At 47.4% G+C, this 27331-nt stretch overlaps 1 protein-coding gene across 1 annotated transcript in view; it reads left to right on the forward strand.

Moving 5' to 3' along the window:
• Nucleotides 1-27331, forward strand: part of NFATC3 (nuclear factor of activated T cells 3) — a 1594447-nt gene that overhangs the window by 857096 nt on the left and 710020 nt on the right. The window lies entirely within an intron of this gene.

Consider the following 27331-nt stretch of genomic DNA (forward strand, 5'->3'; position numbering starts at 1 on the left):
CATGTTTGAGGTACAACAGTGAGTGTATTAATGTTGCGATACAAATTGGAATCAATAAACATGTAGTCAATTCTACTAACTAAATCATCTCTGTGCCAAGTAGTGGCAGCAGGAATGTCACCAGGAACTGTCCCATTAACCATTATGAGATTTCGTTCCATCATGAAGGAGGACCATGTTCGGGCGTCTTGGACGGCAGCTTAGTTTTTTGGGTGGAAACAATCCAAATTGAGGTCACCAACTAGAAGAGTGGCGATGATATCTTTAGAAAGGGCAATAATTTCCAACATGTCAGAAAGTGCCTCTAAAAAGGCAAAATTTGAAAGTTTCGCAGTATTGCAATAGACGTTGAATAATGCAATGTTGCCTGTCGAACTGGTGAGTTTCACTAATTGTATAAAACATTCAAAATTGAGCCATGGTTCGAATGAAAAATGTGAAGAGGAACAAGCTGCCACCAACAAACCCGACATAGGTCGACCCTTGTCACCTTTTGTTTTTTAAATGTGTTTATTTTTGGTTGATACACTGGAGAACGTACATTATTACAAGCAATACTTAGCTGTTTATCAAGCTCATGAGTCACTATTCATTCGGCCATCCCTCCACCCTACTCTCCCAGACTTTGTCTTTACCCATTTCTCGCTCCTCGTCTCTCTGTACCAGGTCTAGGCGCTCGGCCGCCAGGGCGTTTGCTATTGCCCGCGGCTTGTATGTTAGAGCTGGGTACCTCTCGTCGTAGTCCACCAGTGGTGACCAGATGTTCATGAAGCAGTGAAGCAGGCCCCTACTTGCTGCTGTGATTTTCTCTGCAATAAAAATGTCCCACAGTTTTAGCCACCACAAGATTATCAGTGGACCTCCCAGAGATTTCCATGTTCGTGCTACCGTAATCTTGGCGGCTAATAGCAGTTTAGTCAGTAGGGTTGCCGTCCTGCCAGATCTTGGGTATAAGCCTGGGATCAGGACTCCCAGTAAGATTGATTCTGGATCTAGGGGCAATGTGATCTTTGTTATATCCGCCATGACCAGGATAAATTGGGACCAGAAGTCCGTCACCACTGGGCGCGACCACCACATATGTATAAACAAACCCGGGAAGCCACATTGACGCCAACAATGGGGGTCTAAGGATTGATTAATGCGGTGCAGTCGGAGTGGTGGATAGTCCATTTTAGGAGCGGTTTATGGGCGCACTCTCGATTGGTGATGCAGAATGAGGCAGATCGGGTGCGAGACCAAATGTCTATCCACGTCTGGTCCTCAATCGGGTGGTCTAGGTCTGCTTCCCATTGTGCCATGTAGGTCGGTCTGGTAATGAGAGAGTTAGACTGCAATAATTTGTAAATCGTCGAGATTCGCCCTCGATGCGGGGGGTCTGCGAGTGTCCGCTCCATGGGGTCTAACTCTCGGGCAGCTGACTGGCGAATTGATGGATGGGAGCACCAGTGTCATAGCTGAGCATATGAGAATCTGTCTGTTTCTTGTAGGCTGAAGGCGCTTTTGCATTGTTCAAAGGGGAGGGGGCGATTCCCTTCAAAGAGCTGGCCTAGGGAGCTGAGGCCGCCCCTGATCCAGTTGTGAAAGTTCACTGGACGGTCTCCTGGTGAGAACGCCGGATTATGGAAGACTGGGGCGGAAGGGCCCAGGTCTTTCGGAATGCCCCTATGTCTGCGCGTCCACTCCCAGGCTTTCAGGGTGCGCTTAGTGGACGATAGAATGGCTGGCCATGATCTTTTAGAGGCAGGAGGCAGATGCAAGAGGAAGCGGAGTGGGAGGGGAAGGTGAAATTGTTCCAACTCTGTCCATTTAGGTCAATTTGAGCTAATGATCCAGGCTTGCGTGTGAGCCAATTGCGCCGCTATCTGGTATTTCTGGAGATCCGGGACTCCCAGGCCTCCTAAATTTGGACTGTCAGCATCGTTTTCAATGGAATTCTTGGCCTTTTGCCTTTCCAAATGAAATGCAGCATCTTGCTGAGCAAGCATAGAGGAGACGAGGAAGGAGGTTCATCTTGCACGCCGCTATGCGGCCCAGAAGTGAGCTCTCCTGTGAGTGCCACCGTTCGAGGTCTTCTTCCAAGGACTTAAATAATGGTTGAAAGTTTGCCCGATATGAGTCTTCAGATCACGGCCCGCCCGGGACTCCTAGGTAAGATGTCGCCTTATCCGATAGGGGAATCGAGCAGAGGGCTCCGAAGGATCTTTTATCCTCTGAGTTTAGTCACACCCCTAGGGCGGAAGATTTTGTGAAGTTTATAGCGAAGCCTGACGCTCTGCTGAAGGAGTGAATTTCTGCCAGAGATGACCTTAGCGATTGGGCGGTATCTGTTATAGTTACCATCACGTCAGTTAGCATCACGTCATCAGCGTAAAGCGCTATTTTATGTTGGGTGGGGCCCACCTGGAGGCCTTTCATTCTGGGGTTCAGGCGATTCGTTGGGCGAGGGGTTCCATAATTAAGGCGAAGAGCAAAGGGGATAAAGGGCATCCCTGTCTGGTTCCGCATGACAGGGGGATCGGATCAGAGAGGATGCCGTTGACTCGAAGCATAGTTTTTTTGGGGTTTGGTTATTCGCCAGGATGTATTTCTGAAATGAGGGGCCGAAGTGAAAGGACTCCAAAGTGAGTCGGAGGAAAGACCAGTCAACTTTATCGAAAGCCTTAGTCGCGTCTAGGGCTAGGACTGCTAATTTTTGTGACTCTCGTTGCGTTATTTCAACCAAGTTGAGAACTGTACGTATATTATCCGGGGCAGATCTGTTCATTATCAAGCCAGTTTGGTCCGGGTCGATAATGTCTGGAAGAACCTTCGCCAATCAGTTGGCTAAGACTTTTGAGTATATGTTGGCGTCCAGGTTTAATAGGGAAATCGGTCTATATGACGTGACCTCTCTCGGGTCCTTTCCCGGTTTGAGTGCCAGAACTGTGATCGACTCCTGCATCGATGGGGTGATTGTTTCTGTGACTGCAAAGGAGTTGAACAAAGTCGTCAAGGGGGTCACCAGCTGAGGGCGGAAGATTTTATAAAAGCGGGTTGAAAACCCGTCGGGGCCTGGGGCTCTCGGTTTAAGACTCTTAATGGCCTTGTCTACTTCCTCAACTGAAATCGGGGATTCTAGGTCGTCTCTAGTCGCTTGTGAGATCTGGGGAAGAGCTGCGTCTCGGAGGTAAGCTTGTTGGTCTCGCCGGGACTTAGGGGACGCTGCCATTGTGTCCCTGAGATGGGCCACTGCGATCTGTTGCTTGTCTCTCTCTGCAAATTGGATTCTCCCTTGCGAGTCTCTGAGGCCTAAGATTGCGTTCCTCTTCCTTATCCTTGCCAGCTTCTCCACTAGAAACTTATTTCCTTTGTTTCCTTTAGCATAGTAGCTTTGTTTGGTCCTGGCTAGAATCTGGGCTCTACCCTCCGCATAGTGTACTTCAAGCTTCTTCCGAGCTATCTGGAGGGCCCGGTGAGACTTCGGTGACCAGCTCTTTGCCCTGCATGTTGTTTCAGCTTTCTCTACTTCAGCTTGTAGGGCTTGGCGGATTTGACGCTTCCTCCTGTGATAGGCTGCCCCTTGCGAGATCAGGACCCCTCTAATCACTGCCTTCATCGCGTCCCAAGTATTGGCCGGCGAAGTGTCCTCATTCTTATTTTCGATAAAGAAATCTTTGATGGCCTTCGCTGTCACATCCCGTAGAGCCATATCACCCAGGATTGGGTCGTAGAGAGACCATCTGCGCTTTGGAGGGGGTTCCGGGTCATAGGCTCTCATTGTTAGTGTGATTGGGGCATGGTCTGACAAGATTCTAGGGCTGATGATTACATCGTCTGAATAGGCCAACGCTTGGGGAGAAGCCAGGAGGAGATCAATGTGTGAGTGGGTTCTATGCACATAGGAATAGAAGGAGTTGTCACGGGACTCCAGGTGTAGGACTCTCCACGTATCCACCACATCCAGAGTCCAGAAGCATTTGAGCAAGGCCGTCGCGATGCTATAGTCCTTGTGAGCCGGAGGGTGAGATTTATCTCTGATTGGGTCAGGGACCCCGTTGAAATCCCCGCTGACTATTATCTGGCCCTCTGTAAATTGCGATAAGGCTTCCTCTAGAGTAGAATAGAAATCTTCTTGCTGTTCGTTCGGAGCGTAAACCGAGACCAATGAGTATAATTGGCCAAATATCCAGCATTTGATCGCTACAAATCGGCCGTTCGGGCACAATAAAGAGTCTAAGATTTGAGGTCGGAGGTCTTTGACGAAAAGTATTGCTGTTCCCCCTTTCTTGGTACCATTCGATGCCAGAAACTGCAGCGGGAATTGCCTGCTTCGGAGTCTGGAGAAGTCAGCTGGGAACAGGTGGGTTTCCTGGAGGAATACCACTGAGGCCTCCTTGTTCTGGATACGTTGTAGGATAGATTTTCTTTTCTGTGGCGCGTTCAGGCCTCTGACGTTGATCGACAGGAATCTGTTTCCGGTGTGGCTGAAGGGGGTCCTGTTCTTCGTCAAGTAGGTGGGGCGCATTTGAGGGGGAGGAATGGAGGGGGTCAGACATCTATGAGTTCGATTTCGTTGTCGCTCTCCAGTGATCGTGTTTCCTGTTCCCTCCAATGGGAGGTCAAACTTAACTTTTTAGGGGAGGCCGGGGTTTTCTTTCCGGCGAGTCCTCTGGCCAACAGGGCCGACTTAGTCTCAGGGGCCAACCGGGCCAGGGGAATCCTCCAGTACTGGATTTGTCTCCAAGGGTGAAGAGGTGGCATACACCTTGGAGTGGGGGGGTATGGGCCGTGAGGGTCCCGCGGCAAATCCGTTAACTGCATACCGTAGCGGTTAGGAACCTCAGAGCTGAGGTTCTAGTGGAGCTGTTTCATTTTCGGCGCTTCTGCGCCTTCGACCAGGTCCGATGGGCTTGCTTCTGGGGAGGCTGAGTCGAGTCATCAGGAGTGGAGGTCGGGCTGCGGGAGGGCGAGGATCTCGGGGAAGCCAGGTGGAGGATAGGCTCAGCATCTTCCAGGTGACTGATCGATCGCTGGGCCCCTTGGTAGGTGAATTGAAGAGCTGTCAGAAACAGCCACCTGTACCGGATCTTCTGGTTCTGAAGGAATTGGGTGAGGGGTTTAAGCGCTCTTCTCTTTTGCAAAGTCACCAGGGAGAGATCCTGGTAGTTCTGCAGCGGAGTGCTCATGAAGGATAATTTGTCTTTGGTGCGATTGATCGCTGCTAGAGCTTCCTTAGTAGAGTAAAAATGGACCCTCGTTATCACATCGGGAGGGGGATCCGAGGGGACTCTCTGCGTCTTGGGCGGAGCCTATGGGTCCGGTCAAGGATCAATTGGGTCTAGTCCAAGTGTGGAAGTAGGGATTGAAAGACATTTCCTATGTATTCTGGGAGATCTTTATCCGGAATGGACGAGGGGACCCCGCGGATGCGTAGATTATTTCTTCGGGCCCTATTTTCCAGGTCCTCCTGCTTAAATTCTAGTAGCTCATTACTGCTCTGGAGGGTCCGAATCGCTTGTTGAATCTCTATTATGGTTGCATCATGGCTCTGAGTCATATCTTCCACCTCATCAAGTCTCTGCTCCGCCTCTGTCACTCGTTGGTCTGTATGTTCAGGTTTCGCGGTAAATTCAGCGATGCAAGACCTAAATTCTTCTTTAATCTCTAGCATAAAGGCCTGGATATCTTTGTTGCCAGAATTCCCTCTTCCTCCGAGGACTTCTGAGGGGTGAGCCTGGGGGGGATCTTATTTCTTGGTCTTGTCTGTTGCTAAGAGCATTGTGGAAATTGAGTGTTTGGTACCCTTCACAGCTTTCGTCATTGCGATAATCTCAGAGCTCAATCCAGGGAGACCGGACCGGGGGGCGCGCTAGGTTGGTCCGTTGGTATTCCTTTAGATGGCGATCCCACACTCCGTGGAGGGCAGCAGTGCGATGGTAGAGAGCAGGGGCTCACCAGGTGAGATCGTTTGAGTTATTAGGGTGGATTCTGCAAGGGTGGGGATGAGCTTCCCAGCATGGGTAGACCTGCGGGAAGAGAAAGTGGGCCGGGGCACCCCAGGAAGTTGTTGGGCCGGGTGACCAGGCCAAGCGTTGAGTGGTAGGTTTGGATGTGCGGGTGAGGGGCTAGTTCAGGGTAATCAATCCAGAGTTGATGGGCTGAGCTGGGCCGCGCTATCTTCTGAGGCTTAAACTACTAGGATGACCTCATCCAGTCGCTTCCTTGGCACCGGGCTCCAGGAGGGGGAGGGGCCTGCAGCAGGCTCAGAGATCCCCAGGGCCTATCGAGAGAACCGTTTCAGGGGGCCCTCCGGAACGAATCTCCGGTCCTTGGTCTATCTGGGCCGACCAGTGCAGGAGGAGCACCTCAGAGGCTTAGGATGGGGCACTGCGGGGCAGCACTCTCCCACCAACAGGAATGGGGGGGTTGTAGCAGGTGCGGGCTGTGTTACGCCCTGGGGCACCTACCTGGCTACTGGCGTGGCTCTTCTTTGGCGGGTTCTGTGTTGCTGAGCTTCCTGCTGGGCTCACGAGGCTGGTAGGGGCGCAGATTCTTCATCTGTCCCCTACGTGGGATGAGCACTATGTCGCTGCACTGGGGTGGCTTCGTAGCTCCTCTCCAATGAATTGCCAGTTTCCCACAGGGGTCGCGTCGGGATCGCCTCTCTGAGATCCTCTCCACCCGATCTTCCCGTCAGCTCACTAGCAGCGGGCGGACGCCGTCATTCGTCATCTGAACAGCTGCAACGGCGCCACCAGGAGCTCGAGGTGGGGGAAGGAGGGCAACAATCCTCACGATCCACCAACAAATATCCTCCAGCTCATCGAAGGTCGATTGTTCGGCTTTCCTCTCACTCCGTTCACCATCCGGAAGCCCTGCAGTCGCAAAGACGCTTCGCCCGTAATTCACTCTGCCGGGCCGAGTTCGTAGCTCGCGGCGGCCATTTTGGATGTGGGACCTCGGGCCGGTGGGGGAACATTGAACGGGCCGTATTTGAGGCTCCCCAGTTATCAGCCGATGCAAAGGGCTCCCACGAGTGCCTTAGAGTCTTATGCACATGGTGAGCCGAAAATCATTGTCGGATGCTCGCTACGAGGGCTGCTTTTCATTAGATGCCGCAGGACTCAGACGGAGGCCATTAAGGGAGCAGCCACATCACTGGCGCTCCAGGCCACGCCCCCCTTGTCACCTTTTAAAGCAGGAATTAAAGCGACAGAATAGTTGTCCCAAACAGGGGACTGAATAAACCAGGTTTCCTGGAAGGCCAAGATGTCAAATTGATAGGGGAAAGATGGAATGGATTCCTGTAAATGAGTGACCACGAGTATTCCAGCTACATAATCTAATCGTACCTGTGGTGGGTACATGGATCAATTATGAGCTAGTTGTCTTTTTGGTAGGAATTTATGTACGTGTTTTGGATGAAGAAGAAGGGAGTGAAGTAGAGCATTGTGTTGTGGGAGCAAATGGGGATTGTGATCTATTTGGATCTTGGCAGATGAGAAATCCCATGTCAAATAAGCTGAATTTCGCATTCCAAATAGTCTTTGCAACTATGGCAGATGGAATCCAGAGGCGAACGGTAGTAAAGTCGTTGCCAGCAATAATTTGTACCAGATCAATGTCACTTGTGGTTATGTTTGTCAACTGATTAACATCATTAAGTATATTCAAGATACACTGCCTATTGAGGTCATAATGAGGAAAATTATTGCCTCGACACTTCATGATGAGAGAATGACCAATCGGACCAGATGATTTAGGTATCTGAATTGGTTTGACATTGGAATTGGAATTGGTAGAAGTGTCAGTGTGCAATGAATAAGACTTTGGAAATAAAGGCAAAGATACTCTGTTATTCAAAGGAAGTGGTGTAGGATTTGATGCCCAAGAGACAGAGGTAGTTTATTATTAGTCGCAACTTTAACTAGAGGTGTTGTGGTTGTTGTAGTGGCATCAGCTTGTGTCAAAATATCAGTATTTGATTTAAGAGTGATTAGTCAATTGAGTGGATGTAGAGTTTGAAAAAAATGTATCGATAAGAGATTTCATCTGCGAAGAGATTAGAGTCCATATGATTAGTCTGTGGTACACACGGTTTCATGGACAATGGATCTCCACTCGTAGTTGCTGGAAGAGAGGGTACTGGAACAACAGTGATGAGTGGCAAATTTGTGGGTATAGATGGTATTACTGAAACAGGAGGTAGTGATGATGCGTGTTTGGTTTTGAGATAATCTTCAATCATTCCTCTTATCTGATCACAAGAATAAGCGTCAGAGCTGGCGTTACTCAAAAGATAAGTTGTTTGAGTGGAGTTAGCAATTGGTTTATTGCTGGCGGCTAAAAAAGGCACCTTGTTTACATTCACAGCCGGTAAGATATCACTTGCAACAGGCGGAGAACAACCCGATGTTGCATCTTCCAAAACATTAAGTAATTTGCTTAATGGAGAATATTGCAAATTCGGAATGATTGAAGAAGCAACCTCCTTACCTATCCCTACTGGCAAAGAAGTTGTATTGTGCTGGTTGAGGGAAGTCTCTTTTGGTAGGGTTGACAATATTGATTTAAAGAAGGTCGCAACTGAATTTTTGGCATGACCATATTTTTAGATTTTTTTGATCAAGGCTTGTCACAAAGTAGGTCTTTTTTCTTTTGTTTTTTTTTTCCTGTGCACAAGCTGCTGGTAAAGTATGTGGTGTAGGCGGAGGCAAAGTTATAGGATCCAATTCAAAAGGTGTGGTTCAGGGACTATAATAGCCTGTTGAGGAGTGACTTGAGAGGCCTGTTCGTCAGGGGATACACTTACCCATGAGGTATCACCCATTATGGAATCAGGAACGAGTATCGGACTTGGGATGGGTCGTATAATGTTAGCAAAGGTTGGGACCAATGGATAAGAAGGACCGTGTCTAGCATTTGGAGAGTGCAATGGACATCTCGGAAAGGTGGAGGTATGCAATGATCTCATCCACTCGTGTAAGGAATTGATTTGCGTCGCTTGAAGGGAAGCTTTTTGATCAAGGCGTTCTAAAAGTTTAAAAACGCTTAGAATTGTGGTGTTAATAGCTGCAAGTGTGATTTCTAGCATGGATGAAGAAGCGTTGGTTGCAACGGGCATAGTATGATGACGAGGGGTGGGTTGCACACATTGTGAGGATTCTTCAGATGCACTGCTAATAGTTGAAATGTCTTGTTGTGCATCTTGCTTATCACTCATGTTGGAAATAGAAGAAACTTCATGGGGTGCATGGAAAGAAGTGTCAGCTTCCTGTATGGTTTCAAAGTGATGAAAGGTTGGAGGTAAAGTGGAAGATGATGCAATTGTAGACACAATGGAAGTGCATATTCTGTGATTGTCTGATGCTAGTAAAGTCGCATCAGAGACTAGTTGTGGCTTAGGAGTCACGTTACGAGCGTGAAGATTAATAAATGCCAGCCGATACGGGCGGGCCACACCAAGGAAAGGGGAATATGCAGGGCCGGGAAGAGTATTTGTAGATGTCATTCTGTGTTTAAGTGACGGTACAGTAGATGATGTTGCGTACGATGGAGCACATGTGCGTGTAATATTGTGTGAAGTGGAGTTGTGGTTGGGATTAGAAGGAAAGGGGTTAGAGGTATGAGTGCGACACATGGCGCGATGGTTGCCTGCAGTGGCCATTTTGGACGCTATGCTAGCATGATCAGGCATGCCTGATTTCAAAGTATGCAGATGAGTAAACATTATGCAGTTTCACAGAATTGAATAAAGTCTGAGGGAAGCAGGATGGTGTTAGGGGGAATTCTCTGTTTAGGCTAAATTTCCTAACCTAGTGAGTCCCCCAGCAGCTTTGCTGGATTTTTGGGGTTTATTTTTTTCTCCTGCCAAGAGTGAGACTCTTTTACCCTCACTCTTGGACATGATTTGAGTGTGTTTCTTTGGATCTAGATGTGTTTAATGGGCTAAGGGGTCTTTTACTCCATAGGGCTTCATGTGTTTTTGTGATGCGTGTAACACAGCACCCTGAGTGCAGTGACACAGGGGTGTCATAGTGACCCCCCAGTATAGACTCCATACCCTGGGACTGACTACTGTCTCCCAGGGCATGTAAAGTCACCATTGACTTTACTAGTCTTAAATTCTGAACAGAACCAGTACAAACCATCATATTGTGGACGTACTGGCTGGGGCAATTCGATTGCCCCAGGATCTCTTAGTCGAGGGGGCACGTCTCTGTCCCCCCTGATCGAGTTTTGGCTGGTGGCAGTGGATACTACTTTTTATATTCAACCGCGAATATTTCCTATGGGATTTCCTATTGTTTTAGGCTACTACCTTTATTTATTTACGTAGCCTCGAACATACCACCGGTTTATTTAATTAATATTAATTCTCCGGTTGGTATTTTTTTTTTATTCTAAAATGGCATTTGTGTTCTCTTCTGTGACTCCAACCCAAGTCGAGCCCTTTGTTCCACTTTTTGGCGGGCTTCTCCACAGAAGCCCTCCAAAGTGGTGCCACTCTGTCTGGGGTACTTAGGAGGGGTGGAGGGAAATTTAGGCACCCTGGACTGAGTTGCCTAGGCAACTCAAGTCGCACTCCATCCTGATTGGCCCAAGTGGTGAGCCGGCCGGCTCACCACTTAGCATGTTTGAGTGACAGCTAGGCTGAGTGAATGGGGGTTTGCTGCATAAAAGCAGGGCTTTGGGGACTGGAACTTCAGAAGTCGCCACAGGACCTAAGAATCCGACGAGGAAGAAGCTGAGCCGACCTGCCACGACACCACCACCGGTGGAGCCCTGCTGGACTGCCTCACCACTTTTCCCAACGACAGAGAAGATCTCCCGCCGGAGAGTCTTCTTCCTTTGACTGGTGGGGATAACCAGTTTCACCGTCTTTTCGCCTTCCCGACGTACCTCGTGGCCGCCTTGCCTGTGCCAAGCACCACGGCAACCGGGATACCACATTTTACCACGACCGCGAAACAAAGGTACCACCTTTAACCGGAAAACTCCACGGCTGGTTTCTTCCCTGGTAGTGCAACGACCTTCATCTTTCCTCCAAGTCGAGATCTTCTCGTCCCCTGGACGACGACGCAACTTGCACCCACTACCAGGAACAACTGCCACCGCTGGAGGATCCTTCCCACTTAAGGTACCGTGTCCCGCCTGGCTTCCCTTGCTACCAACTGTACGGCGTAGATTTAGTCCCCGGCTTTCGAACCTGGGTTAGCCTGGGACACCCTGGCTAAACTTTCCTAAGCCTCTCTAAACTCTTGTTGAACCCTCTGCAAGACTTTCAAAGCCTTGTGTAACTGTGTGATCTTGGGCGCATTTGTGCTCTGCTCTCTCTAAGAGTGGGCCCAGCCTTTGGACTTTGGCTCACCAGTGACTTTTGCTCTTCTGCCTTGCTTATAGTGTTCCTGAATCTTGGTGTACCTTTCTATATTCTGTCTTTTTCCCTCCCTTTCTCACAAACTTACTGGAGTGCCATCTAGTTAAGCGCTCACCTCTGTATGAAAATGGTGTTGTACTGTGATTTATCTGATGAGGAAAAAGGGGTGTATATATTACAATAGTAACTGTGTTTAGAATATTTTACAATAAGAGTGCTGGAGTGTTTCAACTGTGTGTTTTTAAATAAATAATTATATACTTTGATACCAAAGCTCTGGTCAGTGTTTGCTTGTATTATTGTATCTGAGTGCCTGTTTTGTATACTTTGCATACTGCCTAACTCTTCTTGAGGGAAGTCTGACTGCTCAGCCACAGCTACTAGGTAAATCTGGGTGGTACAGACTGCTACCAAGTGGGTTTACTGCCAACACCTGTAGTATTAAATCTTTTGCAGTGGTCCCTAAGGGAACTGCACAGGTTTCTGCCTAACAGATGGGAAAAGAAAAACGAAAAAAAGGAAAAAATTAGCACAATTAAAAGAAAAATAGATCAAAGCTTTGCTACGCTGGGCGAAGCGGGCAAAGCGGTACTTCAACAAGGTACTTCGCTCAAGGTGCCCGGGTGCACGGGGGATCACGCTTTTGAACGTTAGTTCACAATAGTCCAGCCCTCCTGTGGGCGTTGCCAACACTTTGCCAAATAGCTTCAAGGGAACAAGTTCACAGGCAAACAGACAGCAGAGCAGCGATCCAGAGCGGGCAAAGCGGTACTTCAACAAGGTACTTCGCTCAAGGTGCGCGCGCTTAAGGAAGTTTTAAGAAGACTTGCCTGAGGGTTGCAGCAAGCGGCCCCAAAATGTCTGTTTAAATACATTCACTTGAGCACATTTGCATGGTTACAGATGATAAAACATTGATTGTTTCAGTTGGTTCTAGTATTCTTGTCTAGGTGTATGGTCTCTTATTCATGGTGAATACAGTAATAGTGCATACTTAGGATGAACAGACTCTTCAGATGAAGAGCTTGGTTTTTAGGGCTTTGCGGAAGGCCTTGTGTCAGTTGATTGACCTCATCTGAGCTGGGAGGTTGTTCCATAGGGTAGCCGCCATAGTGGGGAAGCTGGTGCCCCGCCGCGCGCACTCTCCGTGTGTGTGGAACAGTGATGCGGTTGGCATATGCTGCCCTAGAGGGTCTGGCGATAGCTTGTCTAGTTATCCTCTGTGTCAGATAGGGAGGGGCTTGCTCGTGTAGACACTTGTGTGTATGGGCCAGAGTTTTGAAGATAACCCTTTCCTTGATGGGGAGCCAGTGTACCTCCCTCCTGATCTCTAATATGTGTTCCTTGCGCGCGATGCCTGTGGTAGCCCTTAAGGCATTATTTTGGGCAATCTGGAGTTTGGCAAGGTTTTTTTGAGAAGTTTCAATGAGCAGGGCATTGCAATAGTCGAGTCTAGAGCCAAGATGGCTCTGGCTATTGAGATGGTTTTTCCGTGATAGGAAGGGCCTGATGGCATTGATGAGTTTGGAGTGGTATGCTGCGGATGATGCAATGGCATTTACCTGTCTGTCCATCGTGAGGCTGGGCTCGAGGTACAACAGTTACAACTGTAACTGTTGTACGATTTTCACTCTCTTGCGTCCCCCGAGGTCTGGTAACACACACGTAGCGGGGCGTGGGACCCAGTTGGCCAACAGACTATTTGCTTTGCAATAAACCCTAGATTTTGGGAATACAACCTGGTGTCTGGCGTATCAGTTTGTGTGTGGTGATTGTGCCTTGTTTCCATATGCGAGGGTCACTCAGGGGCCCCTTCATTGGAGGAGTGAGTTGAGAATTGTTTTTGGAGTGACAGGAGCAGAAACTTGCTTGTAGGAGGTCTCAAAGGTTGTGAATGTCTAAGAAATTGGTAAGACAGTTGAACACAACCCTTTTGAGCACTTTAGTGGAGTGTAGAAAGGGAGACACAGGGTGAAAGTTATCGGGTGGTTTGGGTCAGCCCCTTGCTTTTTTTTTTTAGGAGAGTGAGGACCGTGACTGTTTTGAAAATGGAGGGAAAGCAAGCAGGTTGTAGAGTTCAATGAGGTATGAGGCCACTAAAGGTTCCACAGGCTTCACTAACAGAGGAGCAAGAGGGTCTGATGGGGCACAAAAGGTGTTAGCTTTCATCAGTATAGCTAGAATTTCGTCAGTATTTGTGTGACTGAAGTGGGCGATGGAGGCAGACTATGATGGTCGAGTAGGCAGAGTGTAAAATGCAGGAGAAAGGGGTGTGAGGAAGGTCAGGAGAATTAATAATTTAGGAAATGTTTGCAGTAAAGTATTTAGCTAGGTCATTAGCTGTGAGTGGAGTTGGTAATCATAGACTTAGGTGTGAGGAGTGAATTTAGGGTGCCCTGTAGCTGGCAAGGATGGTTGAAGTGATTCAATGAGGGTTAGGTAGAATTCCCTTTTTGCTCTATCAAGAGTGGACTTGAGAGAGTTCAGGGGAGAAAGGTAGAGTTGCAGGTCCTCATGCGAGTGTGTATGCCTCTATTTGCGCAGCAGCCGACACATGTCTATGCAGGGAGAACATATGTATGGGGTGACCCGTGGTTGAGGATGATGAGACTTGGGGGTGAATGTAAGGAGTAGGGATGAAATTAAGGAGTGGGAAGTGAGAGGAAAATGAGTCCTATAATAGAGATTGTAAGCTGGAGAAGGCCGTGTTGGTGGAAGAAGCATGGGATGTGAGGGAGGGGAGTGAGAACTGTAGGTTGGGGAGAAAGGGGTGAATGGCAGAAGATTTAAATTTCCTTTTAGTAATAGGTGAAGCAAGTGGTGAGGAAAGGTTAGAGGGTGTAAAGGAGATGGTGGTGGAAACAATTGAGTGATCAGACATGGATGGTTTGACAGTAGTATTAGTCGGTGAGAGAGCGGTGGAGATGAGCGATTCAAAGAGTTACTCCCTGTGTGGGTAGATAGGTTATGGATGGAGTGGAGCGCGTGGTCACTAAGAAAAGACTGAAGTTGAGATTTCTGAGAAGTGGTTGGAGAGGGAAGGTTGAAATCTCCTAAGAGAATGCAGTTATGTTTAGTGGAAAGAGAATCGAGGAGTTGCCCAGGATCAATAAAGAATCGCCCAATGGGACCAGGAGGGCAATAGATGGAGAGGATGGGAAGCAAAGAGTTAGGAGAGGACGTGGCATTGGAGATTTGTGAGGCATTGAAGCAGGGAGTCTCTGCCAGTCAGTCAAGAAGAGTGAATGAAGGATAGTCTGGAGTCGTGTAGGGATGCCAGAGCGGGAGTGTCAGATGGAGAAATGCCAGTTTCAGTGATAGCAAGAAGGTCTAGGGGAAGAGAGCTGGAGTGAAAGTAATCAGTGATAAAGAAAGTTTTGCTGCATACAGGCTGACCATTCCAGAGAGCAATGGTCAGTTGATGTGGTAAGGAAGAGTGGGGAAGTTGAGTCTTGAACGAAGAGCGGCGAGGTGGATAGGTGTTCGAGGAGGTATGGTTGCCACAGTTTGTTGGAAGGAGGTGGAAGAGAGATGGCATAGTGTGAGTTTAGCGTTGCGAGTTTTATAATAGGGATAGGAAAGGAGGAAGTTGTAGCGTGATTTGAGAAAGCGTAAGGAGGGGTGAGCAGCAGGAGTGAATGCATTTTAGGTGACTAGCATATTGTGGAGAGGCAGTACAGTAATGACGAAGCTTTGGGTACTCGCAGGTGCAAAAGGGAGAAGGGTAAAAGCGAAGCCTCCTGGGCAAAACGGCTGGTCAATGGCTGGTCTTCACCCTTTACTGTCCCGCCCTTCACAGGTACACTAAGAGAAATTAGTTTTCACAAGGTCCCACAATTTACTGGGAAACTGGGATTTACGCCAAGACAGATGTTTGAGTCTTGGTTTGACTACTTATCTTCTCAGCTGTAGTTGGTAAAACTATGATGTTGGGCAAAACACGTACGATTATAGCTTTATAGTCCCCATTCTGAATGAAACTGTACAAGTAACAGAATACAAAGCAATGGGAGCCTAATTGTTCTCCTTTTGGCCTTGCAACTTACTTTCAGGTCTTAAAGACACACAACCTGTGACTTGTAATTCTACATTATTTAAAGAAAATGTGATGTTCCAAAAAAAGCGAACTTGTTTTTGTGCATGTCAAACAGACATCATGGAAATACATTCATTTAAAAAGGCAACAAGTGGTTACTACGTGACTTGAGTGAAGATGATGTCGGCAATATACTGCTGGAGCTAAACTTTAAATTAGGGAGACTTTGCTTTTACTTTTTTTCACAGGGCTCTGTTAAGACCTCTGCATGGCCCAAATGCCAGAAGTGAGTGATCTTGGGTAGACGGCATACTCATAATCACTGTTCTGGCGTTGAGTGGGACTGCAGGCCCAATAGATGGGGTAGGTCCGGAGTTGCATCACACCTGGCCCATGCCTTCTGCTGGCCCTGTGTGCATGTTTACAAAACATTCATGGGTCTATGCTTGTGGGTTTGGCAGGAGAGGCGGCATATTGGCATATTAAATGCAGCATACTGGCGTAGAGTGTACACACTGAACAGGCAGCATCAAAAATGTTTTTTGTGCGATGCTGGTCCAGATTGGGTATAAGCTCCATAGAAAGGTTCCAGTGGGATGTTGGCACTGTGGGCCCTCAATCATGAACGTGTGTTCCTGTAGTGGCAATACTGACATGTATTTGGCACAGCCATAATTAACCGTTTCTTGCATTGAACATACTGGCATGTATTTGCACAAACAGCAGTGAAATGTTTAACGCCATATATTGGGCACAGCTTGCAGGAAAGTTCTTAAAGATCAGTTGCTTATCATTGGCAAAGTTAACATATATTGTGGTCATTGGCAGAATGGTATCAATTGTCGGCACGATGAGGAAATGCTTTACTGTATCTGTGCAGCCGTATAAACTGTGCATAGTAATCATAAAAGTGTTTTTCATTGGCGGTGCTAGATTGTATTGTGGACATAATGATCATGAAAATATTTTGTAACATGCTCTTGTCTGTTGGTGACCTGGCATCTGTTTATTTTTTCATCTGTTACCCTACAGAAACGATTGTGGCTTTTCGCTACAATTTTCTAAAATTCTGCTGTAAAATGCATAATTTCAACCCATTTAAAAAAAAAAATATCTCAGATCAGTTCCCCCTCCCAAACTTTAATAGTGGTTCCAGCTCGTTCACTATGCCTGGTCACTCGCTCTCACCAATTCAAGGGACTATTAGTACACCACCACCAAAAAAGAAATCGCATGGTGCAGCTCACCTTAAGTTATTTAGACAGGTGATGCCCCATCAGGAGCCTCCCCAAGTCCGTCCACCCCCTCAGAACCCTGTCACCTCCACTTAAGCACCAAAAACTGCACCTGCCTCTGCTCTTGGACTGTGTCATTTTTTTGCAACGCGTTTTGACTTGCAACTGCAATATATACTCCATTAAGTGAATTGCTGCGTTACATGGCTAAAAGTGATGGATTTATAGCAAATTATTCGGCTTTTCTGGCCCCTTTGTTTGTATTTTACTTGTGCAAACTGTAGAGTTGCCTTGATTTGAAGCGGTCCTTTTCCTGTGTTGACCTTCAGTCTATAGCCTTGTAGCTTGAATTTGACTTACGCATGCACTGGCCTTTGCTATGGAAACGATACTGAAACACACAAACAACTTGGCTTAGTTTCTTCAACACCGCAAAGCGTGGCGTGTAATTGTATATCGTTATAAGAGGAGGGATTTCAGGGGTCAGTTCTGTCAGTCGTCTTTAGCGTTTTCATTATTTAGAACACAATGTTAATTACTTAGGTTAGAGGGGCAATTGGTTTATCTGAGCAGCTTTTTTAAACCGCTCGAGTTTGCTAACAAAAACCGTGCGCATTTATGTTACGCAAGTATATGTGAATTTCAGATATCAAAACTAGATGACCTGCAGCCATGTAACAGTATACAGGCTACTTTCTAGCGGAGTTCGTTTAACTATCCTTGCATAAAGGGCATGTGACTGGCGACTGAAGCGCGTGCACTATGCTGCATCGGACAGCTGGTGCTCTTGAGCTTTGCAGTTACATTCTCTGGGAAAGGATTCTGGATATCGCAGTCGTTGGCAAGACTGGCCAACAGGAGAAGGGAATCATCTGTTGAGTTTCACTTTATCTAAGGTAGTATTGTGAAGTACTGGGAAGTCATTAGATTGAAGCGAAAGTAGAACCTTCAAATTATAAATGGCTTTGTACATCTTGATGTTAGTCGTGCCTATTTTAAGCTTAGTTAGTGTAACTTGAACATTTGAAATGTATATGTATTTGCTACGTCCATATATTTGTAGTTGAATGAGGCTCCGTTCCTTTTGGTAGTGTTGGTGTTTTGATAAATTTCATAACCTCGCTCATAATGACTGTGTAGTGTCGATCGGTAATTGTCGAAGTAGTTATATGAAAAATACCATTGAAACACGTACAATTTCTGCTTCTCACAAGAGGCAGCGAATCAACATTTCTTAGAGCTATGAGCTAACTTAGCGTAGATGAGCATGTTTATCTTGATAACAGCTAATTGTGGTCGAAAACTAACTGGCGTCGTACAACATACCAATGCGACATCAACTGTGGTTGTTTGGGAATGTGTATAAAGGAGTTTTAGGGCCTGTCCATGGGACCTTAAAGTGTAATGGGCAATATAGAATAGGCAAAAAGTTATAATTTGCATCTCACGTGGAAGTTAGATTGATTGCATGCTACGTAATGGCTCTTTCCCCAGAGGTAGCTCCAGCTTACCGATATCCAAGAGCTGCATTTACTGACCGCTCATTAAATCTTTATTTCCGTCCCTGAAAGGAGCAGGTTGTTTGTGTTAAACAAATATGTAGATGTCAATATTTTGGTATTTCGGTCTCGTGTGTATTGAATAAGTGTGGTGGTGCACTTTTAATGAAGTTTTCTTTTGTAGTTATGCTCCCTAGGGTGCCTTAGTGCAAATTGATGACCACAGTCAACGCTTGCGTCCTCCCTGTCCCAAACTCCCATGTTATTACTGCTGTATTACATCCCCTCAACATTTGTTTTGTTGCCTTTCCCGCAGTCTGTGGCATATTTGAATATTTCAATTGTTTCGTGGCCACATTGCCCAAGGGTCCGCAGTAGAGGATGAGGTGCGACCTCAGCTGCTGTGCTACCACTTAATTCTGACAAGCTCCATGTGGCTTGGGCCAAGTTCTAGGTGCCAAGTCATGAGGCCTACACCGCTCTGCCCCTGCAAGTATTACTCTAGGGATGCCACAGAGGCCGCAATCAGCCTCTGACTTGTCCTTCCCCCATCAACTCTGTTGTGCATCCCCACTAACTCTGCCTATCTTACATGAACAAACACCTCACCCTTAATCGTGCTCATAGAAATTAATGTACGTGGATGTTGTATTTAGGGTTGCTTGTTTGCCTGTACATAATTTGTTGTGTAAATATGTTATTAGGCGCCATACCAAATCGCCACTGTATTGCTCTCAGAACCCCTGCCTTGTCTTGAATTTGGCGTATTGCCCCTTTCCAGGATATCCAAAGCTTAGCCTTCAGGGGAAAGGAGTGGGGCGATAGTAGGAAGAAAATAAGAGGATGGGAAAGCCAGTGAAATGCCATTGATGTATGGATGGGGTGACATGGAGGGGGAAACAGAATGTTTTGTGGTTGCTTAGGTGTGTGTGTGGATCCATTAACGTGGACCATAGAACAGGATTGCAGAATGCAAGGCGTTTTTTGCATCAAATGGATTGTTGTGATGCTATTTTTAGAAGCAATATATAGTTATTAATGCATAGTATTTGGCTGACATGATCTGAGATAGTCCAGCACAAAGAATAAGTCCTGGTGGCTTTTTGACCCGGAATAAACTTTACATTTTTTCATGGTCCAAAACTCCAGAATAGTAATTCAGGACTGCCAAGACGGTAGGCCAAATGTGGTCTAGTCCGAAATAGCCTGTGAAAAGTGAGTGAATGTTGGTATAGAACAAAAGGGTAGGTTGAGCTGCTATGAATCTGTGGGCACATTCTACAATGGTGCAAGACTGGCACTCAGAGGGGGAAAACAGTGTGATATTCTGATTTATTCATTTATGTTTATGAAGCGCATGTCACTGGCCCGGAGGCATAATCGCACTGACAGGTCGTACAACATATAATTATAACATATAAAAACAGGGACTATGCCTAGGAAAGGGCGGACAGCCCGCAGGTCAAGCCTGGTTTTCAGATCCTTCTTAAAAGTAGAGAAAGATTGACACAACCTCAAATTGAGAGCCAGCGCATTCCAGCTGTTGGGGGCCGCATAGCCAAATGACCCCTGGTTGATCCCTACCAATTTGGACCCTGGCGTGTTGAGTAGCCCCGTATTGTTCGATTTTGGTGTCCTCTTTGTTGGCAACCAAGAAAGGCGATTGTCGAGATAAGCTGGACTTAATCCATATAGACATTTGTGCGTAACGCACAAGAGGCGAAAGGTTACTCTACTTGCTATAGGTAGCCAGTGGAGATCTCTGCTAGCATCAGAAACATGTTTACGCTTCTTCAGCCCTTTTACTGTTCTGACAGCGTTAGTTTGGATGACCTGGAGATGCAGAATTTCTCCTTTTCCTATGCCCAGCAGCAAAATGGCCCCATAATTCAACTTGGCACCGATAATGGCCCTCGCAATTGTGGCAGTTATCTTGTGACAGAAATGGTCTCAGCTGCACGAGTAGTTTAAGAGAGTAGGATGTGGAAGATACCAGAAATCTCACATGGGCTTTCATGTTCAGCTCCTGATCAATCACCATCCCTAATGTCTTTACTTTCAGAAGTGGAGATGTGGTACATCCTGCGATGACCATCTCCTTGTAAGTTGGGGATAGTTTCGACAGGCGAAGAGCTGTCCCTATCATCATTACTTCCGTCTTTGCATCATTTAGTGAAAGATTGTTCTCCAGCATCCAGAATTGAATCAAGGAGTAAACCCTATTGAAGGACTCAGGGTCCCTGCTGTAATCCCCTAACAGCGGGATGAGACACTGAGTATCATCTGCATAGTTGGTAGACAGAACCCCATTAGGATCCAGAAGTTGAAACAACGGAGGTGTGAATAGATTGAACAGGACAGAGGAGAGACAGGATGCCTGCGGCACCCCACAGCGTACCTGAAAATCATCTGCCTTCCCATTGTCAGTGAAGACCTTGCCATCCGTACAGTCAAAAAGGATTATATCCATTTGGCTGCTGCTGGTGAGAAGCTGGCAGAATGCGAAAGTCTGTTGACCAGCAGGGCATGATCCCAGATCAAATGTCTCTGAGAGATCTATCAACGTAAGGAGGGCGGTTGATCCCTTGTATACAATATCCAGCTTGTTAGCCTTGAGATCAGTTAGTGCAAGTTCGGTGCTATGGGCCCTGAGAAAGCCCGACTGTGTCTGCCCTAGGATCTGTAATTTTTCAACATGTCCCTGCACCTGCATATATGCCACCCAATCCAAAGTTTTTAGCAGGAAGGGTGAGTTCGAAATAGGCCTATAGTTAGTTGGAATCTCTGGATCCAGCGTCAATTTTTTTAATAGTGATGAAATCCATGTTTGCTTAAGGCATGATGGCACAGAGCATCCTTTAAAGGAGGTGTTTACCAGCTTTGTGATGAAAAGAGACAATTGAGTGGTAAATAATTGACCCCTTTAGAGGGGCAGATACCTCCCCTACAAGAAGTGGGCTTGAGGCGATTCAGCACACTTGTAAAATCACTCTGTGATTGGCGCAAAATTGAGGGGTGGGCGTTCATTTTGTACTTTGTGGGGGGGAATTTGGCTGAGGGTTGGTCGACTGTAAATTATTTTCGAGGGGATTGGGTCCTCTGAAGTATTCCATATCTATGACAGTAATCACCACAGTTGTGCTGCTTCGGAAAATCTTTCTGCGTCCTGCGTAGATGACGTCGATACGCCGCCCTCGAGGACCTCCTCCACCAACAGCCGACGTCACTGGATGTTATAAGTAGGACGCACGACGCCCGTAGCCTCAGTTGTAGTTTTTTCCCAGAACGTGTGGCACCAGTCTTCTGCCAGTCTGACCACACAAAGCCTTGCGGAAACGTAAGCTGCAATCGCATAAGAAATTCTGTAGCGGGGAAGGCAGGGAGGGAGCGATATGGAATACGTCGTCGGACCATCCCATCGAAAGAACGTTACCAGGTAAGAGAGTAACTTGTTCTTTTATGCAAATATCCACCTGGATTTTCTTGACTTTACTATTAAAGGCACCCTGAATGACTGGACACCATTTTTTGTCTGAGGGCATGGGGACTCAAGTTCTCTGAGTATTTGAAACACCTCTTTGGAGTCTGATTTCCCTTTTATTATACATAAGTTATATTCCTCTTTCTTCCCTTTCAGAATAGCTGCTTTGTTTTCTGGCTATCTTTGCATAAGCATCCTTATTGATAGTTTGCGGCTCTCCATACTGCAAAAGCTTTGTATTTTGCTATTTTAAATGTTTGGAATTCGCTACAGTACCAGCTTTTTGAGTCTATTTTCAATCTACAGCACGTTTCCTCTGGGGCTAGCATGTTAACTGCTGATTCCATCATCTTTTGGTAGGTTTCTGCAATATTTTGAGCCGTATCTAGGTTAGGTATCTCTCTTAATGTGCGCCATCAAGGAGAGGTACCAAGGCCTCTGGTGTCAGCGTACGTTTCTAAAGGTTGAAATCACTTTTTTTACTTCTACCTTCCTACTCTGAGATCCAGCTTCTACTTGAAAGTGTACCAACTTGTGATCAGACCATGGACATGGTGTCACCTCCCCCACCTTCACCTCTATGTTAAGACTCTCAACCCAGTCCAGAGTCCTGCCCCCTGCATGAGTTCCTGTCAGGATATTCTGCTGGAAGCCTAGGTTGCACATAGTAACCTCAGTAGTCAAGGCCATACTATCTTTATCATTCCTCCGGCCTAGATTAAAATCCCCTAAAAGGATGGCCTTAGTGCGTTGAAGTGGGAGAATGGGACAAAAGAATCCCACCAATCCCCTCACGCCCCTGGCCTAGAGGATCGCGGCCCAGACACCCGCCACGAGAGGAGTTTGCCTATCTACCAGACGACCAAATACCCTGGTACAGGAACATACGGATGTGCCCACCAGCCTGCCCACCAGCCTGCCCTGCCCATGCCGACACCTGCGGCATGGATGAACTTGACTGCACCATTCAACAGTAAATCTTTATTATTTTTCACATAGGTTTTTCAAAATGCAGAAACGCAAGACGCACAACGAACTCATCTAAAATGCTTGCCGACGCTTCTCCTAACCCATGCATTGCAATGAGAAATATAACAAAGACATGATACTGGGGATAAAGCAAAGCGCCGTGCATCAAACATCCCCACCTATGCACCAGGCCCAAGTAGGCCGCAAGCAAGAGCCTCCATGAACATTGAATGAGCAATAGTACAATTGCTGACCCTGCAGAATGAGCCTGGCAAGAACAGACAGCCAAGGGAACAATGTTGCAAACTCGCATACCACAAGCCGAAGCCAAGGTCACACCTGCAAACTAAGCCAGACACACAGTGGAAAATGCAATATTAAATGTGCAAAATTCTGCCTCAACCACGGTCTCTCCTCACGTGACCAAGCCGAACCTGACAGGGTGCCAGACCCAGGAGGGAGGAGACTCCTGGGTCCCACGTTTTGAGACACAGGCAGCAACAATGAAGCGGCTCAATGGACATCTGCGGCGGTGGGAGTAGTCTGCCCTCCAGCATATGAACAAATCCTCGCATTGTCTGCACAAACACATAGTTATACATTGTTGCAACTGGCAGGTGCACCGCGAGCTGGGAACAACGATGGTCCCAAGCTGGGGGGCTCGGGAGTGGACCAATCAGAACATGGGGCACTTATCACTGACGCCATTAACATTAGCCAATCCTCAGGGGTCTTCATGTAACAATTTTCATGTATCTAATTGAAGGGACAACCCAAGTGTACCACCTGACTGACCCTCAACCACTAACAGCGCTCTCTATACGTTTGCTATACTAACCCTACCACTCGAGGAACCAATCCAGAGTGACGATAGGTTTTTTGCTAACTTTCCCAGGTGACGCAAGTAGCGCGTCATACTAAGGTAAAAAAGGGCCTGCGAGCCCCACGGAGAGAGAGAGAGTCAGGACGGACGCGTACGATCCTTGACCCATCCCTGCCGTTTTTTAATAAACAGCAGAACCACCTTACTTCTTGCGTGTGCCTCATACTCATTTTTTGGGATACGCGGGAGGAGTTGGGGCCTCCCTGCCCGGGGGTCCGCGGACGGCCAGCAGACCCCGGCAGAATTTCCCCCCGACAAGTTGGAGGCACTGCTGAGATCTGTTTAAGATCTGCTTTTATTTTTCCGAGTGCTCCCGTTGCGAGGAGGCCCGGCGGCGCGGCCCCCTCTGCCGCTGCCCCCTTTTGAGGACTACAGGACCATCGCAGAACTGCGAGAAGACCGGACAGCGCAATCCGGATATTGGCCCTCGGGAGCCGCTTGAGAAGTACCCCGCCCGCGGTTGGCGAGTGTCCAGACGAGGGGAGGTGGCGAGCCGCTTGGAGGGGTGCACGCAGTCGAGCGGCCCTGCATCAAGAGAACTTGGTGAGTATGCCACTCCCAACAAGCAATGTGAAATTGTTAGAGAGGGGGAAGGAATAGAATAGGGGAGGCGGGAGGTGTTACACAGGTGCGCGGCGAAGGTTTGAGAAATTAGTGTTGACGGTGAAGTGAATGGTAGCTGGACAAGTGCGAGAGCAGTCCGCTAAGTTACGGAAGAGGAGGGGGCGGAGCACGAAAACATCACGTGCGGCCACTCGCAGGCACTGATTGGCCTAGGTCGCGACCACGTGTAAGGGTGTGTGTGTGTGTGTGCAGTTTCCTACGATTTGGTGATTATTGATCAATGAGTAGATGAGGATCCCTATTGATCGAGCAGGAAACTCGATAGATAGATGACGTTGCCGTGTAGGCGGTAGCTAGCTGGTTGCCTAATACGGAAGATAATTGGCTGGTTAAGCCCTCCTGTCGAGGGGCGTATCACACGCGAGGCGACGCAGCGTGCGCAGTCCGATTATATTGTTGATTACCTTGTTCCAGGCGTGACAAGAGGACAGCTGTGGGGTTAACGGGGGTAGATTGCAAGCGTATTTTGGCCTTTTAAAAACATGTAAAGAACTTACCAGTAGTTTTGGAAGAGATCGGTGACGTCACCAGTAGAGCTTTCATAGGATATCTCGAACACAAGGCATTTTTCGGAGAGTGGTGGGGAAGAGAATAATGGTAAGGGAGTGGAGGCGGAGATAAACGGTAACAAGTAGATCGGGGCAAGGTGAAAAGGGGGACGTGGCTGCGCACGGAGAACGCCGGCCACGACAAGTGAAGAAAGAGGAGGAGGGGTAAAAGAAAGTGGGACGGCTGTATAAGAACGTCACATGGGGCACGCAGCCGCAGGGGGCTACGTGCGCCTCGGCCGCAGGGGGCCGTAAAGGTGTTCAGTAAAGGAAGAAAAGAATAGACAAATGCAAATGCTATATTTTACTATTTTTCCTTAGCGGACAATCGCAAGTCCCCAAAATTACGGGGCCAGGTAAAGATCTAAGATTGTATAGCGTACACTGTTAGCAAGATAACCACTACCAAATAGGGGTAGGATAACAAGTGAAGTGCTACTAAGTCACACGGGACAGGATCGGGAGGGTGGGGGAACACCCTCACTACCCCGCTACAGCATATATGTAAAACACTGTCACCCCATAGGGAGAAACTGATCAAATATAGCATAGAATGGACACATGGGACGGACAACAAAATGACGACACCATGGCCGCCTAATGGCAGTTTCGATCCATATACCCAACATTCACTATTAACCCATCTGCATAACACATATAAGGGGAAGAAGTTGACACACCACGTGGAGGTGTTTAACTTGTGGAGGATGTTCCAAGGGTCCCGACCAGGACCAAACGGAATGTTCATTATGGGGGAAACAACGGAAGAGAAGAAGATTAAGGAGGAAGGAGAGAATGGGGAAAAAGAGAGTGAAGGAACACGGGGAACGGACAAGAGGGAGGAGAAAAGAGTAACAAATCAAACGAAAAGGAAATAAAAAAGGAACAGAGCGACGATATGCCCCTAGAGAAGGTAGTGAAAACGGAGGGAGGGGGGTTATATCCTTTAAGAGAACTAGGAGAAATGGTAAGATAACAATTAAGGGCGGCTGAGGGGTACTCGAACCCGGCATACAGCCCGCCACCATATACAGCTACAGGTGGCCACACGGGAGGAGAGCGGACTAGTACGACGGGATCAGCTCATAGGAAGATGCCCGCAGGGGAGGGGAGGACTGGCGAAGAGCAGATCGCGGAAATAGGACATGAGTGGGTAGCTGCGCAGGTACTATTAAAATTACGAGGTTCATTAACAGGAGAAGAGACGGAGGTAGTAAGGAAAATGGACGAGGATAATACAAGGAAGAGTGAAATGAAAGGGAAGAGGGGAAAAGAAAGGAGGAAGAGCTGTTACGACAAAAGGAAGAGATTTTGGAGGAACGATTAGCAGAATTAAATGATGAGCAGAATGCACTGATCAAGCAGCTCGAGAGAGAGGAAAGAGAGAGAGCACGGGAAAGGAAAGAAAGTAAGAATGAGTTGGAAAAAATGAGGGAACGAACTGAGGAGCAAAAGAGAGAAGCCGAAAGGATAAAGGCAGTAGCAGAAAGGGTATCCAGAGCAGCACTGTGTGACAAGAAAAGAGAGGAAGAAGAGAAAGAAATGGAAATAAGGAAGAGGAGATTACTATCAGAAACGACAAGGAAATACGAAGAAGGGAGGATGATAGAGGGTATATTAGAGCGGGAAAGAGCGAGATGGGAAAGGAAGAGCGAAGAAGAAAGGATATTGGAAAAGATGAGTAGTGAAGTAATGGAGGAATTGAAAAAGAAAAGAGAGGAAATTGGTAGAGAAATAGAGGAGAAAAATGAAGGGGAAAGAGAAGATAGGAGAGGGGAGAGTGAAGTAAGGAGGTATGTACACAGAGACACAGAAGTAGCAACAACATCAGCACAAAGGGGAGCAATTGGTAAAGAAGAAATGGGAGGAACGGATCTGATAGACTTAAAAACAGTAACGATTAGGGGGAAAAAGACAGATTGGGGTTTGCCATTCCTGGATGACTTTTGTAGTGAGGAAGAAGGAATGGAGAAGGAAGGAAGAAATGGTGAAAGGGAAAGCCTAGATAAATTATACATCACCCGGACAAATAGAGAATCACCATGGGCCTGCAGGAGAAAGGAAGAACTGGAGGGAAGTGAGGGGGAAGAGCAAGGAATGGCGGGAAGGCAGACACGTGCAGCTACACCCTCATCATCCCGTCCAACATGCTGCACCACCCCACACTCATTATGAGCAACATGCCCACCTAAACTCGCACCCTTCCCCCACGAACTGACACCCTATGCAGGCAGGCTTAGAGACCTCCCTGGACGCAGGAAGGGAGAACGAATACACACGGCCACATTAAATAAAAGAAATGATAAAAGAAGGGGAAGAGATGGAGGAGAAACAGTTATGAGCAGGGGAAATATGGACGCAATTGACGATGTAGAAGACACGGAAGAAGAGGAGGGGTGCACAGACTCGATTTTGTGGAACCCAGGGGGTCAAACAGGACACAAATTAATGCCACTTCTGGAGAGGGGAGGGGTTGGACCACAATACGTCCCTTGGAAGCATGCAGACAAGGAAAATATAAAGTGCAGGCTCCCATCATTAAGTGGAGGTGCGGGAAAATGGATATATGAAATGGAAAAACACACCGCAGGACAGAAACTGGCAGTGGGGGATGTAAAGGGCCTTCTAATATCAATATTGGGGGATGCAGCAGATGACATCTGGAAGAGAGCAGGCTTCCCCGGGGTCACAATA

The sequence above is a fragment of the Ambystoma mexicanum genome, chromosome 1q, assembly GCF_040938575.1.
Source record: "Ambystoma mexicanum isolate Mex_15411 chromosome 1q, UKY_AmexF1_1, whole genome shotgun sequence".
NCBI classification, from domain to species: domain Eukaryota; kingdom Metazoa; phylum Chordata; class Amphibia; order Caudata; family Ambystomatidae; genus Ambystoma; species Ambystoma mexicanum.